Here is an 18,442-nt window from a genome sequence, read left to right on the forward strand (position 1 = left end):
CTGGCAGAAGTGAGCATACAGTAGGTCTTCAGTGACTGAGGATAAAAACACAAGTAGAGCCTGAACTGGAGCTGGTGTATTGCAGCTGAGGGGAGAGTCAGGGGGAGAGTGGGGGGAGAATGGGGGGAGAGTTGGGGGAGAGTGGGGGGGAGAGTGGGGGGAGAGTGGGGGTGAGAGTGGGGGGTGAGAGTGGGGGGAGAGTTGGGGGGAGAGTGGGGGGTGAGAGTGGGGGGAGAGTTGGGGGGAGAGTGGGGGGGAGAGTGGGGGGAGAGTGGGGGTGAGAGTGGGGGGAGAGTGGGGGGAGAGTGGGGGGAGAGTGGGGGTGAGAGTGGGGGGGAGAGTGGGGTGAGAGTGGGGGTGAGAGTGGGGGTGAGAGTGGGGGGAGAGTGGGGGTGAGAGTGGGGGGGATAGTGGGGGGGGAGAGTTGGGGGGATAGTGGGGGGGGAGAGTTGGGGGGAGAGTGGGGGGGGAGAGTTGGGGGAGAGTGGGGGTGAGAGTGGGGGGGGAGAGTTGGGGGGAGAGTGGGGGGAGAGTGGGGGGAGAGTTGGGGGGAGAGTGGGGGAGAGTGGCGAGAGAGTGGGGGGAGAGTGGGGGTGAGAGTGGGGGTGAGAGTGGGGGTGAGAGTGGGGGTGAGAGTTGGGGGAGAATGGGGGGAGAGTGGGGGGAGAGTGGGGTGAGAGTGGGGGGAGAGTGGGGGGGGAGAGTGGGGGTGAAAGTGGGGGTGAGAGTGGGGGGAGAATGGGGGGAGAGTGGGGGGAGAGTGGGGTGAGAGTGGGGGTGAGAGTGGGGGTGAGAGTGGGGTGAGAATGGGGGGAGAGTTGGGGGGAGAGTGGGGAGAGAGTGGGGAGAGAGTGGGGGGAGAGTGGGGGGGGAGAGTGGGGGTGAGAGTGGGGGGAGAGTGGGGGGAGAGTGGGGGTGAGAGTGGGGGTGAGAGTGGGGGTGAGAGTGGGGGTGAGAGTGGGGGGGAGAGTGGGGGGGAGAGTGGGGGGAGAGTGGGGGGAGAGTGGGGGGAGAGTGGGGTGAGAGTGGGGGGGAGAGTGGGGGGAGAGTGGGGGGAGAGTGGGGTGAGAGTGGGGGGGAGAGTGGGGTGAGAGTGGGGGGAGAGTGGGGGGGAGAGTGGGGGGCAGAGTGGGGGTGAGAGTGGGGGAGAGTGGGGAGAGAGTGGGGGTGAGAGTGGGGGGAGAATGGGGGGAGAGTTGGGGGGAGAGTGGGGGGAGAGTGGGGGGGAGAGTGGGGGGAGAGTGGGGGAGAGTGGGGGGAGAGTGGGGGAGAGTGGGGGGAGAGTGGGGGAGAATGAGGGGAGAGTGGGGGGAGAGTGGGGGGGAGAGTGGGGGGAGAGTGGGGGGAGAATGAGGGGAGAGTGGGGGGAGAGTGGGGGGAGAATGAGGGGAGAGTGGGGGGGAGAGTACAGGTCCTGGAAAAGGATGACAGAGGACCTAGTTGCATTGTTATGTGGAAAACTGAGAAATGTTATGTATGTATTGTATTTACTGTTGAATGTAAAACATTAATTCCCCAATAAAGAAATTAAAATAACAACAACAACAACAACAAAAAACCGGAATGTTATTAAGGCAGGAGTCTGCAGCCCAGGCTGCCTCACCTGGGTTCACCCTTTACCTCAGTGGTTTGTCAGTTTTTCTGAGCATAGGATTCTTTGGGGAGCTTGTCAAAATGCAGATTCCTAGTCCCCACCCCAGACCTACTGAAATAGTCCAAGCATACAAGGCATCCTAACAAGAGATTTCTTGGGTAGAAAAACCATTTGTCATGGTCTGGGAGGAGAAGCAGTAGATAAAAGCATTGGACTTAAAAGTATGGGGTCCTGAGTTCAATCCCCAGCAGCACATATACCAGACTGATGCTCTGGTTCTCTTTTCTTTCTAATAAATAAATACAATACTAAAAAGAAAAGAAAAGCCAGCAGATGACAATCTAGGCAGGTGGTCTGGGTGGGGATACTGAGAAACAGTGCTCTGGTTGGGGACCCCTCTCTGCATTCCTTCTACATACCTGTCCTTTTGGAGAGAGCACAGTGGGCTCAGAGAGCTCCCCAGTCCTGCTGAGAAAGAAGAAACCACAGCAGGATTCTCATGAGGGTCATGGCTGCGCTGGAGTTCAGAGGGCTGGCTCAGTAAGGGACAGCTCTCAGAAGGGGACAAGGATAGAGCATGGCTAGGACAGCCATGCGGCAGCTTCCCTGCAGTTAAGGCGTGCACTCTGGTGGAGTCGCTCAATTAGCCGAGCTCATGAATTTTGCATGAGAGCTGACTGTCATTCACCTCCAGCCATGGCCCTCAGCCCCCAGGCACACAGCCCCAGCACTGGCCCCTCTCAGTGACAGCAAACGTATGCAGCATTTGTCTGTGGCTTCTCCATCAGAAAGGTTCCATGAGTGCATCACTCTTGGTGCTTCACAGAGATATTCACAGACTCTGCCCAGCAAGCCACATACACCTTGGAAAACTGTCAGGAGCATAATCCTTCCACGAACCACCAAGGAAATAAAGGAACTGCCCATTGCTGTACAAACACAGACAGCATGTGTGCAGATTTCAAAGATTTTCAGTTTGAAAAATAATGTGTGTTAATGTTGGTGAAATGGTACAAATGGCAGAGGACACAACAGCCTACATCCGTCTGCCTGGTTTGGGCCTATGCAGCTTTGTATTGAACGTTTATCCCAAATCCAATAGCAGATGGGAAGAGGACTAAGAGAAATGAGGCAACTCTCAGGGGATGAAGCTGCAGGACCTCAGCTTCTCTCTCTCTCCCCCCCTTTTCCCTTCCTTCCTTTCTTCTTTTATTTCCTCCTTCTCCTCATTCTTCTCTTTCTCCCCCTCTCTCTTCCCCTTCCTTCTTCTTTTTTTTTTGCTATTTATTTACTCCATTTTGTTGCCCTTGTGTTATTGTTGTAGTTATTATTGTTGTTGGATAGGACAGAGAGAAATGGAGAGAGGAGGGGAAGACAGAGAGGGGGAGAGAAAGACAGACACCTGCAGACCTGCTTCACTGCCTGTGAAGCGACTCCACTGCAGGTGGGGAGCCGGGGCTTGAACCAGGATCCTTCCAACGGTTCTTGCGCTTTGCGCTTAACACATGCGCTTAACCCACTGCGCTACCGCCAGACTCCCTCCCCATCCTTCTTATCTTCCTCCCTCCTCCTCTCCTTTTTCTGTCTTCCTCCTCTGTTTCTCCTTCTTCTCCTTCTTTTCTTCCTTGGAGAATCAAGGCATCACTCTGACACATGTGGTACCAGAATTTGAACTAGGGACCTCATACATGAGAGCTTACCATGCCAACTCCTGAGTCACTCAGCTCATTTTTCTTGTGCTCTGAAAGGTCTCCAGGGTGGGTTGGGGATTACATGTTATAGCTCCATTTTACAGGTGCATCTACAAGACTTAAGACATGAGGCCACAAAGGGAAGGAGAGGTGTGGGACCTGATGCCAGAACCTCTACATTAAAGCTCAGTGTCTAAGCTACCCAGATGTCCACCAACTTCTGGATAAACAAATGTAGAGTAACCATGCCATGGTAGCTCTTCAACCAGAAAAATGCATGAATAATACCAGACACAACAACTGCACATCCTCTGACTCTGTTTACATGAAGTGTCCATACACGTAGCCCTATAGATACAGACAGCAGGATGATGGCTGTCATGATCTGGGGGTGGAGTGAGGGGTGACTATTTGTGGGTATGAGGCTTCTTTTTGGGGTGATGATATATTCTTGAATAGCATGATGGTGATGGTACACAGTCCTGTGAATGCACTAGTTGTAAGTAATGGTAGATGTTATGGTATGCATAATCTACCACAATTAGAAATAAAGATGCAGGGTCTAGAGGTGGCTCACCCAATAGGGCATACATGTTACCATGCACAAGGACTCAGGTTCAGGCCCTGGGCTGACCATGTGCCCTGAAGTCAGAAGAGGACTGGCTCAATCAGCAGGGGAAGCTTCATGAGTGCTGGAGCAGTTCTGGGATGTCTCTCCTTCTCTATATTTACTCCTCTTATCTCTCAGCCTTTGTCTACAAAAGAAAAGAAAATAGCCACAGGGAGTCATGTAGGCATTGAACAACAAAGATAAGCCTGGACACAAAAGAAGAAGGAGGAGGTTGACGAGGATGAAGGAGGAAAGAGGAGAAGGAGGAGGGAAGAAATAAAGAAGGAAGGAAGGCAGAAATGACCAAGCAAAAGAACTCAATAGCTCCCCTCAGGCTGACACAGGCGGCAACCACCATGCAGCGGACACCTAGCAAATGTTTGTTTGGTTGGTTGGTTTTTACCAGAGCACTGCACAGCTCTGGCTTATAGTGGTGCTGGGGATTGAACCTGCAACCTTTGATACCTTAGGCATGAAAGCCTTTTTGCAAAACCATTATGCTGTCTCACCAGTCAATTACCCAGAAATCACTGACAGAGGCAGGAAAGGGAGTGACTGCTATTTAGGGAGCTGCTAGGGAATGGAGAACACCCAGGAAAAGGAACAAACACTGCTATGGGGGGGTCACAGTCAGGCTGGTTGGACTCGAGGGTGGGGCAAAGAGAATGAGAAGGGTGAGCTATGGAGGAATAGGCAGAGGGAGATGTGGGCATGAAGGAAGAAAGGGCAAGGGAGTGAGGACCTGATCCCAAGAGAAAGCTGGGCAGGAAGGAGAGATGGAGGGGGACTGGCAGGAGAGGAAGGAGCAAGGGGGAAGAGGAAGCAGGAGGAAAAATGGGGTGCCTGAGGAGAGAGGGCTTGGGCACTCGACAAGACCTCCCACCCCTGCCACCCAGTTGTGACTCTCTTCCTCCTCCAGCAGAAAGACCGCAGCCTGGGCTGGGCATCATTCATCTTCATTACAGCATCCCCACTGGCTCCATCAGTGCTGGCCAGAAAGCTCATCAATATTCCCCCACTGCCTGATGTCCTTCCCCATTTCCTCCTCCCCCAGGCTGTGCTACAAGATAAGCTCAGCCTGGCCAGCCCAGCCTCTGGGGCCTTGCCCTAACTGCTGGGTACCATCAAGGGAGGGAGAGGAAACAATGCCAGGCTGAAAGTGCTGACTCAGTGCAAGCACCCATCTACACTCAGTTCTCCCGGTGGCTAGTCCATTGCTCTTTAGTCTGAAGCACTGATCTCTTTCTGAGACAAGTGCTGTGTTTGTAACCATGGCAGATATTTGTCTTGTATAACTATGGTATTAGGATGTGTGCAACAAGGGGACTGGGTTTTTGTCAGCTGTGCTCACTGCTGCTCCACCAGTACCTAGTCACAGTGCCTGTGACTTGGATGGATGGAAGGATGGAAGGATGGATGGATGGATGGATGGATGGATGGATTGATGGATTGATGGATGAATGTCTTTTGGGAAGGGTAGACAGTAGACATCAGCACCTTTGGGACCCTAACAGCCTCACTAAGATTGGTTTATGGCTGGAAAGATAGCATAGTGGCTATGCAAAAAGAGTTCCATGACCAAAGTTCTAAAGTCCTAGGTTCAATCCCTAGCCCCACCATAAGCCAGAGCTGAGCAGTGTTCTGAGGAAAAAAGAAGAGAAGAAAAGAGAAGAGAAGAGAAGAGAAAAAGAAAGTTGGCTTAGAGAGCGGCTGTATAAGAAAAAAGCAGCAGCAGTGGAAATCAGCACAGCCCAAACGGGTGGCTCACCTTGGCACCTGGATGGACCCTTCATGTCCCCTAAGACTCACCTCTCATGAGTCACCTGCCTGCTCACTATGCCCAAGTCACTGCTGCAGCTCCCCCTTAACGTCCCAGCACTTCCTGCTCCCACCGCCCAGGTACCAGTGCTGTCCAGTCATTCAGGGCCTTCAGGTGACCCTTCTGTCCATGCTTTCAGGTCTCTGAGGACACTTCAGCTCTGAAAAGCCCTCCCTGGCTGTGGGAGGTACCACAGCCCTGCCTCCCTTGTCTGGCACCCTGTACCCAGCATCAGCCAGCTATGTGCTACATGTATCTGTTTCTCTCTCTTTAGTGTGTAACCTCCCAGTGGATGGGAACTCCCAGGGAGCAGATGCTGATGGAGTGCTTCTCCTCTGCCCACACGCAATCGGGCACAATGGCCAGCCTTGTCTTTCTTTTCTTCTTTAAAAGTTTATTTTTATTTTATGGGGGGTGGTAGTGGTTTATAGGACAGTTATTGTAATAGCCTAAACCTGGAAGCAACCCAAATGAGTGGTTAAGAAAGTGGTGGTATAGATATACAATGTCAATACTTAGCTATAACAAACAATGGAATCTTCTCCTTTCTCACATATTGGATGGAACTGAAGGAATCATGTTAAATGAGATAAGCCAGAAGGAGAAAGATGATTGTATTTATTGACTATTTAAAAAAATTTTTTTTAATACTTAGCTATATATTTTTTTAATATTTATTTTATTTATTTATTCCCTTTTGTTGCCCTTGTTGTTTTATTGTTGTAGTTATTGTTGTTGTCGTTGTTGGATAGGACAGAGAGAAATGGAGAGAGGAGGGGAAGACAGAGAGGGGGAGAGAAAGATAGACACCTGCAGACCTGCTTCACCGCCTGTGAAGCGACTCCCCTGCAGGTGGGGAGCCAGGGTTCGAACCGGGATCCTTATGCCGGTCCTTGTGCTTTGCGCCACCTGTGCTTAACCTGCTGCGCTACAGCCCGACTCCCTATTGACTATTTTTTAACCAGAGCTCTGGCTTATGGTGATTCAGGGAATTGAACCTAGGACCGCAGAGCCTCAGGCATGAAAGCTTTTTGCATAACCACTGTGCTCGCTCCTTGGTCCCCAGACTATTTCTTTGCTGCTGTGCCTGCTGTGCTGGGCAAAAGGACAAAAGGAGTAAGTAGGACCTGGAGACATACACACACACACACACACACACACACACACACGCACACACACACGCACACACGCACGCACTCAAACAGCAACTGTAGGGTGTTGGTGTAGCAGGCCCCACCCCCTTGCTCCTCAGGGGATTACTCTGAAGTGTAAATTCTTTTTTCCCCCCTTTTGTTGCCCTTGTTGTTTTTGTTGTTGCTGTTGTCCTTGAATAGGACAGAGAGAAATGGACAGAGAAGGGGAAGACAGAGAGGGGGAGAGAAAGACAGACAACTGCAGACCTGCTTCACTGCCTGTGAAGTAACTCCCCTGTAGGTGGGGAGCCAGGGGCTTGAGCCACCAGGATCCTTCTGTTGGTCTTTGCACTTTGCACCACGTGTGCTTAACCGCTGCATTACCGCCCAACTCCCTGAAGTGTAAGTTCTATCCTGGGGTTCAGAGTTGCAGAGGTCTTAAACTTCAGTGGTGATTTACTGTCTAATGATCACTTGCAGGCTGCCACCCCATCTTTCTTCCTCTCCTGCTCTCTTATGCTGTCTCCTGGGATTACTTCCCAAATAAAATCCTACAGTTAAAAAATCTCATCTAAAACTGGCATACTTTAACGATGACTCTCTAGTCACTATCAGGCTACCCCATCAGCTGGGGCCCTATTTGGGGAGTCCTGAGATTCCCAAACAGACATGATGGGCTTAGACCTCAGATAAATCCCTCTCTCCGTTGTTACAGGTCATCTCTATCAGGAACAACACAATAGACCCCTTTGTGGGCCCCCATAGGACCTTGCCCTCAACTTGGATCAAGAATGGTAGAGAATGTTCCATCCTCCAAAGGGAGGCTGGACAATATACTCTATGCTAAACCTGAGGAAGATGGATCCTGATATTGGGGCAGCTTGGAACATTCCTACTTATGACCACAGAATATGAGCTCAGATCTACAGGGAGGCAGAGGTCACATAGGCTCCTAAGCTGTATATGGGCTCCAGATCACATCATATCGATGGGGTTTACAATCAACAATATTTATATACCTTTCCTATATTTGGGAGCTACTCTCTTCTCTGATCCAGCTTTCTGGTCCTTCTGCCAGCCATGACATCATTTCCCCAGACAATAATTAGGATCTACCTGCATATCAGATTTGAGGCTCAGGCAAAAAAAAAAAGGATGGTCACAGGCCCTTTGGAATATAACTAAAATATGCCTACTAGCTATCTACAAAACAGAGACGCCCTCTCCAACTCTTCACCTGCACTATTCCAGGTCCGTGATTGGTCAACAATTTATTTGGCTTTGTATGTTAACTCTCTTTTCAACCACCAGGTTCCAGATGCTAGCAGAATGCCGACCAGACTTCCCTGGACAGACAACCCACCAGTGTGTTCTGGAGCTCTGCTTCCCCAAAGCTCTTCTCTAATAGGGAAAGAGAAAGACAGGCTGGGAGTATGGATCGACCTGTCAACACCCATGTTCATCGGGGAAGCAATTACAGAAGCCAGACCTTCCACTTTCTACATCTCACAATGACCTTGGGTCCATACTCCCAGAGGGTTAAAGAATAGGGAAGCTATCAGGAGAGGGGATGGGATACAGAGTTCTGGTGGTGGGAATTGTGTGAAGTTGTACCCCTCTTATCCTATCATTTAGTCAATGTTTCCTTTTTATAAATAAAAAAATTTAAAAAAAAAATCTCATCTCAAATTGAATTACACTGCTGCTAAATGACACAGCTGCTTCAAAAACTGTCTTTTTCAACACTTCAGATGTGCCCAGACCCAAAAGACCTAAAAACACATGTCCACATGAAAATGTACATACAGGTGTTCATAGCATTTTATACAGAGGTGAGAGATCAAGATAGAGAGAAGGAGAGATGTCTCCAACACTGCTCTACCACTTGTGAAGTCTCTGCCTACAGGTGGAGACCAAGGTCTTTAACCCCTATCCTTATGTATGGTATTGTGTGCATTCTACCAGTTGAGCCACCACCCAACTATACACCATAATTTCCAAAAAAAAAAAAAAAGGAAATAGTCTAAATATCCATTAATCAATGAATAGTTAAGCAAAATGCTAGTCCATACAATGGACTAGCATTCAGCCATTAAAAGGAATGAATGGCTGAGGAGATAGATCACAGTTATTCAAAAAGTCTTTCATACCTGAAGCACCAAAGGACTCAGGTTCAGCCCCCAACACGACCATAAGCCAGAGCTGAGCAGTGCACTGGTTAAAAAGAAAAAGAAGGAAAGAAAGAGAGAAAACAAAATACTAACATGTAGTACCACACGGATGAACCTTGGCAGCATCAAGCTGAGTGCTAAGGAGCTGAGTCGCTGTGTTGGAGCACAGGATGTGTATGCTGAGCCCCAGAGGTCTCAGCTTTGATCTATGGCACCACCATAAGTCTGAGCTAAGTTCTGCTCTAACCTCTCTGTCTACATTCTCCTTTTCATAAAAATGACCTTTTAAAATGAGCTAAGTGAAAGAAGTCAAACCCCAAAGAATATCTATTATATGATTGTGTGAGACCCTCCCCTTGGGGCTTCATGTCTGCGTGATTATACTCCCAGAAGACCCTCCCCCCATTTTCCTTTTAATTTCAGATAGAATCAGAAAGGGAGAGAAAGGGGAAGAGAGAGCATAGCACTGCTCCACTGTTCATGAAGCTTCTCTGGAGTCATGTACAGGGCTCCCAAGTGGTATGGGGACTCAGACCCAGAATCTCGTATATAAAGTGTCTTCTCTACCAGGCTATGTTGTAGCCCCAATACTAAAAAAGAAACTAGTGAACTCTACATTAAACTGGTAAATTCTATGGCATGTAAATAATATCTCAATAGAGTGTTTTTTAGTAATATTTATTTATTTATTTACTTTGTTGCCCTTGTTGTTTTATTATTGTAGATAACTTAATTATTGATGTCATTGTTGTTGGATAGGACAGAGAGAAATAAAGAGGGGAGGGAAAGACAGAGAAGGGAAGAGAAAGACACCTGCAGACCTGCTTCACCACTTGTGAAGCAACTCCCCTATAGGTGGGGAGCCGGGGGGCTCGAACTGGGATCATTAACACCAGTCCCTGCGCTTTGTGCCACATATGCTTAACCCACTGCGCTACTGTCCGATTCCCTCAATAGAGTCTTTCTGTTGACTTTCTTTTTTTTTCTTAATTTTGTAAAGTTTTTAAATTTTATTTCATTTGATAAGACAGAGAGAAATTGAGAGGGGAAGAGGAGATTGCAAGGGAGAAAGAAAAACACCTGAAGACCTGCTTTACCACTGATAAAGCTTCCTCCTGCAGGTGGGGAATGGGGGCTTGCAATTATAAGTGTATTCTTCCAGATGTACCACAGTTTAGCCCCTCTATTGATTTTCTTTCTTTTTTTTAAATTATCTTTATTTATTTATTGGATAGAGACAGCCAGAAATCAAGGGGGAAGGGGTGATAGAGAGGGAGAGAGACAGAGAGACACCTGCAGCTCTGCTTCACCACTCGCAAAGCTTTCCCCCTGCAGGTGGGGCTTGAACCCAGGTCCTTGAGTATTGTAACATGTGCACTCAACCAGGTGCACCACCACCAGGCCCCTCCCTCTATTTATTTTCTTAAAGCCCTTATCCCAAGCCTACTTCTTGGGGGAACACACAAAAAGAACCCCAGAAGATGGAATTGTTTCTAGCCCACAGGAGGTGCTGGGTCATCACAGAACTGTGTAAAGAGTGACTAAGTGAGTAAGGAGCAGTTGCAAGCACTGGAGTGGATAAATGTCAGACAAATGACTTCCATCAGGCTGTAGCATGCGCACACACATGCACACACACATGCGCACACACTGCCGCTCAGCAATCACCTCATCTCCCACCAACACTGCAGCCTGTCTGCTTGGAATTGTCTCAGCAATTGGGAGCAGCTTGGAGCATGTGTGTCAGTGAGATGATGTGGAAGGTGAGTGTGTTTGCACATGTGTATGCTTGTATGCAAATGGGCATGGGGACTATGTCTCTGTGACTAAGCCTGTGTGTGTGTTTGCATTTGTTGTGTGTGCACCTATGCATGTGTATTTCTGTGTATGTGTGTTTGGGTGTGTGACACAGGAGTCAGCTTTCAGGAATGGCAGGGACTAACCACACGTGGTCAGTGGGTGGGGAGGGAAGTCTCTGAGTCACAGCACCCCACCCCATTCATGCATTAGCTAACCTGAGCATCACCCCAGCACTGTCTGTGCCCTGAAGACCCTCCTGTCACTGTCTCTCCCCACAGAGGTCCTGGTCCCATCTATAGGGCTGGGCACTAACAGGCAGAAAGGAGCCCAAGACTGGGCAAGGCAGAGAGCAGAGGGCAGACATGCTAACTGACATGCTAACATTCCAGACTTTTCCTTTCCTACCATCAGCAAAACCAGCTCTTGATCAATGCAGAACAAAACCCACATTAGAATGAGCTCCTAGGAGCTGTGAGAAAGCTCAGTAGAGTGCATGCCACATACAAGGACTGGGGTTTGAGCCCCCAGTACCACCTGGGGACATTGTGCTCAGCCTCAGGCAATGATCTGTGAAAGGTGGAGCACTGCTGTGGAATCTATATCTCTATCTGTCTATCAGGAAAAATTGGTCTGCTGGTAGCAGTGCACTTGCATAGGTACTGTATAAAGCCCCAACCAACAGTGGTGAAAGGCTGCAGGTTTCTCTCTGTCTCTTTCCCTTCCCTCTTGATTTCTGGATGTCTCTATCCAGTAAATAAATAAAGATTTTAAAAAATAATATTAAAGCCCCAACCAGCAAGAAGGAGAATGAGAAGAAAGAAGAAGAGGAGGAGGAAAGGGGAAGGGGGAGGAGGAAAAGAGGAGGAGGAGAAAAAAGGGAAATAGAAAAAGGAGAAGAGCAAAGTGCAAGGACCGGTGCAAAGATCCCGGTTTGAGCCCCCGGCTCCCCACCTGCAGGGGAGTCGCTTTACAGTCAGTGAAGCAGGTCTGCAGGTGTCTATATTTCTCTCCCAGTCTCTGTCTTCCCCTTCTCTCTCCATTTCTCTCTGTCCTGTCCAACAACAACATCATCAATGACAATAATAATAATAATAACAACAACAACGATGAAACAACAAGGGAAAAAAAATAGCCTTCAGGAGTAGTTGACTTGTGGTGCAGGCACCAAACCCCAGTGATAACCCTGGAGGGCCCAGTGATAACCCTGGAGGCCAAAAAAAAAAAAAAAAAAAGAAAGAAAGAAAGAAAAGAAAAGAAAATAGATTTTGCTCTACTGTGAAATCATAGGTCTTTCTGTCTGTCTGCTTAATGCCAGCACTGCTTCAAGCATTTTACACATATATAAAATTGTGCAAGCTCATAACAACCCCAAAACAGAGGGTATTACAGATACAGAAGCTGAGGCTCAGAGAGGTTAGGCAACTTATCCAAGGCCACCCAGCCAGGTGAAGGAGATGCAAACTCACGCTGTCCAGCTCAAAGGGCCTTTGAGTCTCACATTGGTAAGTCCTTAATGGCCATACCCTACCATGCCCTGAGGGCAGTAGTGGGGTCCTTGGCTTGTGAATGGGCCATGGGGTGAGGAATCTGTGGCCACAAGAGGCCCCCAGTACCAGTATGAGGGGAGAGCAGCCCTGGGGTTACCCCATTCTGTTCTGCTCATTTCCAGTGCTCTGCACTGTCTCTGTCACCTCACCACACTCCTTCTTCCTTGTCTCACTGACTGTCTCACAGCTCCCCAGGCTCCTTGAAAGCAGGCACTGGAGTGTGTGTGTGTGTGGGGGGGAGGGCCCCAGGCTCCTTGAAAGCAGGCACTGGAGTGTGTGTGTGTGGGGGGGGGGCCCAGGCTCCTTGAAAGCAGGCACTGGAGTGTGTGTGTGGGGGGGGAGGGCCCCAGGCTCCTTGAAAGCAGGCACTGGAGTGTGTGTGTGGGGGGGAGGGCCCCAGGCTCCTTGAAAGCAGGCACTGGAGTGTGGGGGGGGGGGGGGAGGGATCCCTGAGAAGGCAGAAAGGGCGTTAGTGTCCACATCTTACACTGGTATAGGTGAACAGAAATCTGTCCCCGCCCCCATATCTTTGGCAAAAGAATCATGGGAAGAACTCTGCGTTTGAACACAAGATATTCACAGGGGCCGGGTGGTGGAGCACTTGGTTGAGCGCACATGCTATAGTGCACAAGGACCTAGGTTCGAGCCCCCAGTCCCCACCTTCAGGGGGAATGCTTTTCAAGTGGTGAAGCAGTGTTGCAGGTGTCTCTCTGTTTCTCCCTGTCTATCACCTCCTTCCCTCTCAATTTCTGGCTGTCTCTATCCAGTAAATAAAATAAAGGTAATAAAAAAAATTTTAAAAAAAGATATTCACAGAGGGGACACTTTCCCTTATTAGACTATCTTCCCCACTCCCCTAAGGGGGGCTGAACCCCCCTCTAAACACCAGAGGGGCTTTCTTTGCTTCTGCAGTGTCCTCTTTTGGTAGCCTTCCTAACTGACCCCCCTTCCTTTCTCCCAGAGTCCTCTGCACTAGCAATGCTATTTAAGGTCCCGTCTAGAATCATGAAGAGAGTTTCCCAGAATTGCTTCGTCTCTTTCCCCCATGTATTCAGAAACACACAAATTATTACTGCATTCCTCTTTGCTTTTTCTCTGATCAGTCTGTCTCATGCTTAGCCAGACTCTCAAGAGCCAGAGGGGCAGAGGATGGCTTCCCCCCAACTTCACAAGGGTCACTGGATCCTTGCTCTGACATCAGCCCAGAGGACTTTGTTGGTCACACTTGGGGCAGGTCCCCAGGTCACAGGAACCCCTGATGCCCCAAGGACAGTTGAGGACAGCTGACTTCTTGCTGCCTGGGCTTTCTTCCCTCTGCTGGTGTCCTCCACATTGTGGCCCACAGGAGGGCCTATCCCACCATGGTGCCCTGGGTGTCCCTAGAGAAGACATGTGCCTAGGGGACAGGGAGAGGAAGGTCACTGATGACACCCTACAATATCCAAAACATTCCCACTTCTTTCCTTGTTCAGCACATATTAGTTCACTATTGTTAGTGTGTGTGTGTGCATGTGGAGTCAGGACTCACACATACACAATTTCCCCACTCATAGGAGCCCCCCCCCCCCCGCCACACACACAGAGAGGTAGAGAAAAAGGGAGCAACACAGAGTGCTGGAGCTTACCCTGTGCTTACTCCAGGTGGTGCTGGGACGTAGCCATGTGCCCTACCAGGTGAGCTATCCCTCCTGTCCCCAAAATGAATTATGAGACATGAATTATGAGTCATGAGGATCATGTAGAGTTCTAGACACTAAGGACCAGGCCCATCCTCATAGGACTCAGTCCAGATAGGGACCCAGACCAGCAGCCTGGAGTGGGAGGTGGGGGCCACACATAGAGGAGACAAGTGCTGTGGGGGTGCACAGAGAGGAATTTGTGTATCTGAAGGACCCAGCACAGTGAAGTGGGGGAGGGGTGCCTGAAAAGCTAACCTGTCCACACAAACATGTGAGGCACTTAGGACCGGAAAGGAAGCCGGAGGAGAAGTCCTGTGGGGCAGTTACTCTAACCATTCTGATTTTATACATGAGGGAAGGGGGCACAGAGGTCAGCGGCTTGCCCCAGGCGAGGCAGTCCAGGCAGGATTTGAACCCAGGACTGTCAGGCAGTGCTATCAGAGCATCTGAATGTTACAGAGGCCCTTTTGGTGAAGCTGAGGACAAGGTGACCAAGCCCACAAGTGGGGACACCTGGAGATTTCAATGAGAGAAACTAGGGAGACAGCTGGCCCTTTGGAGACAGGGCATGGGAGTGGCTGGGAAAGGTGCTGAGATCCTAAATGTGTGTGTGTGTGTGTGGGGTGGGGTGGGAGTGTCATGAGGGGACTGGAGAGGAGGGCTGGGCCTGAGCACTTTCTAAAACACTGGCAGGAAGGCAAGCACTGGCCAGAGGGAGGTGCTAGGGGACTTCCTGACTTCTGGGGTTTTGCAGGATCAGAACTTCAGAAAAAGGTAGGTAGTGCGGAGGAGTTCAGGTTGGAGCCTATGGCCTCTAAGATCTGGACCAAACCTTGGAGGTGTGTAGGGGACACCCCAAGCAGGTGTGAGGGGACACCCCCACAGAGTTGTGCAGTCCTTACTAGAGTGTCCTGCAGCCACCACTGCCTCTCAGCCCCTCTCCTCTGTGTTCCCTTGAGCTACTAGGCTCTCTGAGCTGGGGGGTAAGGGGGGCTCTTGCAGCAGGGTTGGCCTCCAGTGGGATTTCTCACCCCTCCCCCTTCCCAGGAGGCCATCGCCTCCTGGTCCCAGTGCCAGACACTGCAGCCAGGAGGAAGACCTTGAGGGCAGATGAAGATGGGGAGGGGGGCAGAGTAGGAGGGGCTGGGAGCTACATGCCTCAGGGGTCAGGGGACGTGATGCCAGTCTTGGTCCCCAGCTGTGTGATCTTGGGTGACCACTCGTCCTGCTGTGCATGGAGCTCCTGCTACAAGGTTGGGTGGGGAGGGGTGTGGTGGGGTGGGGTGCAGTGAGGCAGGGTGCTTTTGCTGCCAGCATGACAATACAGCACCTCAGGCTGAGTACTGACTCTGCACTTTTCTCTGTGTGTCTGGACAGGCTGGGGACAGGCCTGGGCTACAGCAGCATTCTGGTGGCTCAGTGACTGAGCCCACAATGGTAATTTACTCAGGAAGAGCAGACCCAAGCAGCCTCAGGGGTTCCTGCCTGAACCCCACCCCCCAGTCTCTCCAACCTCTCACAGCATCAGATCCACAGGCCCCTCTGGGGTCACTCTCAGCAGAAGGGAACTGAATTAGCCTCCTGGAAGAGCTCCTCAGTTGGGGGTGGGGGGTTCAGACAGGGGGTGTGGTCTCTCCTTTTGCCTGAAGATTTTTAAAATACCATGAGAGATTTTCTTCTCTGAGGCAAAGTTAGGTGCATGGAGCCTTGGCACATGGGCAGGGAAATGTTCATTAAGGCTACTGAATTTTCTGGAAAGGAGTTTGGGGACAGAGAGCTGGGGAGCTACACAAAAGTAGGGATGGGGGGCAGTAGCGCAGTGGGTTAAGTGCACATGGGACCAGCATAAGGATCCTGGTTCGAGCCCCGGCACCCCACCTACTTGTGGTGAAGCAGCTCTGCAGGTGTCTATCTTTCTCTCCCTCTCTGTTTCCCCGTCCTCTCAGTTTCTCTCTGCCCTATCCAACAACGACAGCAATAACAACAACAATAATAATAACAATGATAAACAACAAGGGCAACAAAAGGGGGGAAATAGCCTCTAGGAGCAGTGGATTCATAGTGCAGGAACCGAGCCCCAGAAATAACCCTGGAGGCAAAAAAAAAAAAAAAAAGATAGGGATGATTCCTGGGAAAAGCTCTCCACTTCTTTGAGGTAAGAAATTTGATTGAAGGTTCCTAAGTATGTGGGACCTCTGACCCAGTAGTTTCCTTTTCTGTCTCAGGGTGTGTGTGTGTGTGTGTGTGTGTGTGTGTGTGTGTGTGTGTGTGTGTATGTGTGTGTGTGTGTTGAAGATACAGACTTATTTAAAAGACTCATATATTTATTTTAGAAGAGAGAGGCCAGAGTACCAATTCACTCTGTCATATGTGGAGCCAGGGATGAAACCCAGGACTCTCACACACACGAAATGTGCTCTCTCTGCTGACCTACCACCCTGGCCACATACACACACCCTGGGAATGTCAACACGCCTTGACCTGACACTCCATGTTAGCCTTTATTCCACTGGTTTTTGTTGTTGTTTTTGTAAATATTTATTTATTTATTTATTTATTTATTTAACAAGAGAGATAACCAGAGCATCACTTCAGCATTTGCAGTGCTAGTACTGAACTTGGAGCCTCACACATGCAAGCACTGCGCTCTGCCTCTGAGCCACCCTCCATCCAGTCTGAAATCTTCTTCCTTTTAATTACCCCAAAATGTCTCATTTTTCAGCTTCTTCTTCCTCAGTATGAACTAAGGATCTCTCATTTCTTGTAAACAGAAAATTGACTTAAGCATCCATGGACATTAATTACTTCTCCAACAGTTGAGGTGAAACAGCTAAAGGGCATCACCAAGGGCCACCTTTCTGCCCAGCTCCCCCTTTATCTGAGTGAGCAGGCTTCACAGACTCCGTCTGGCTTGCTGCAGCTAAACTTCTAACAGGAATGAAAGTGACAGCCAGAGCCCAGCATGTGGGCCTCCAGGGAGAGAATCAGTTAGGCACACCTTGCTAATGTTTTTTTTTTTTTTTAACCTTGCTAATGTTTTATCTCCTCTCCAAACTTCCCCATCACTTCTATCAGCAATAGTGACCTCTGTCCCCATACCTCATGGGGGGACATGTGCATGCCTCTGCCCTCCTGCTCCCAACTGCACTGAAAGCCCCTGGATAACTCCCCCCCCCCAAGCCTGTACTCCGTAGCAATGGGCTCACAGGTATGGACATATTTGGAACATTCCACACCCCTTTCAGCCTCAGGTGTGATTCTGGTGTTCTTCTCCTTCCACTTTCTCTTTTTCTTCCTCCTCCCCCCTTTAGGATTTATGAAAGAGAGAGAGAGAGAAGAAGAAATAGCTCATGCCAGAGCAACCCCCTGGTGTATGCAATGCAGAGGATTAAACTCAGGACCTCCTGCTTAACAGTCCAAAGCTCTAGTCACTGCACCCACCTCCAGATCACTAAACAACTTCATATCAGTAGGCTTATTTCTAATTTCAGTCATCCTCTCTCTACCTCTCTAGCTCTATGAAACTGGGCACCTCAAATTAACACTTTGCTCAACATCAGACAGTGACACAAATATCTTAATCTCTAAAAAATGAGGAAGAGGGGGCAGCATGGTGGCGCACATGTCACGATGCGCAAGGACCCGGGTTCGAGCCCCCGGTCCCCACCTGCAGGAGGAAAGCTTTGCAAGTGGTGAAGCAGGGCTGCAGGTGTCTCTTACTTCTCTCCCTTTCTGTTTCCTCAGTCCTTTTCAATTTCTAGCTGTCTTTACCCAGTACATAAATAAAGATAATAAGAAAGAGAAAGAAACAAGGAGGCGGAGAGGGAGAGAAGCAGAGCGTCACTCTGGTACAAGCGATGCCGAAATCGCCGGCTTTGGGCACCTGGCTAGGCACACACTACTGTCCCCTGTCCCCACCTGCTTCACAAATAGTGGAGCAGGGCTGCAGGTGTCTCTCTGTCTCTCTCCCTTCTCTTGATTTCTGTCTGTCTCTATCAAATAAATAAAAATAATACAAAAATGCTGACTTCATACTTGAGAGCCCAGCATTGCATCCACTGAGTCCTTTATCCATTCCCTCCTTCGTATTTATTTATTATTTATCTTAATTGTCACCAGGGTTGAGGCTGGGGTTCACTGCCAGCACTATGAATCCACTGCTCCAGCAGCCATTGCTTTCCTTTTTTTCTTTCTTTCTTTCTTTCTTTCTATTTTATTTGATAGGACAGAGAGCAGTTGAGAGGGGATAGAGAGACAGAGAGGGAGAGAGAAAGACACCTTCAAACCTGCTTCACCACTTGTGAGCCATTTCCACTGCAAGTGAGGAATGGGGGCTTGAACCCAGGTCCTTGTGCATGGTAAAATGTGTGCTCAGCCAGGTCAGCCAGGTGCACCACT

General features: G+C 49.6%; 1 long non-coding RNA gene across 1 annotated transcript in view; it reads right to left on the reverse strand.

The window, feature by feature from the left end:
* Positions 1–2,916: 2,916 nt before the first annotated feature.
* LOC132534617 (uncharacterized) overlaps positions 2,917–18,442 on the reverse strand; it is a 37,510-nt gene continuing 21,984 nt past the window's right edge. The window contains exons 2-3 of the long non-coding RNA XR_009546335.1: positions 3,295–4,040; positions 2,917–3,209 (exon numbers count right to left, since the gene is read on the reverse strand). This is a non-coding gene — a long non-coding RNA (uncharacterized LOC132534617). The remainder of the gene's footprint in view (positions 3,210–3,294; positions 4,041–18,442) is intronic.

Source organism: Erinaceus europaeus, chromosome 19, assembly GCF_950295315.1.
Source record: "Erinaceus europaeus chromosome 19, mEriEur2.1, whole genome shotgun sequence".
NCBI classification, from domain to species: domain Eukaryota; kingdom Metazoa; phylum Chordata; class Mammalia; order Eulipotyphla; family Erinaceidae; genus Erinaceus; species Erinaceus europaeus.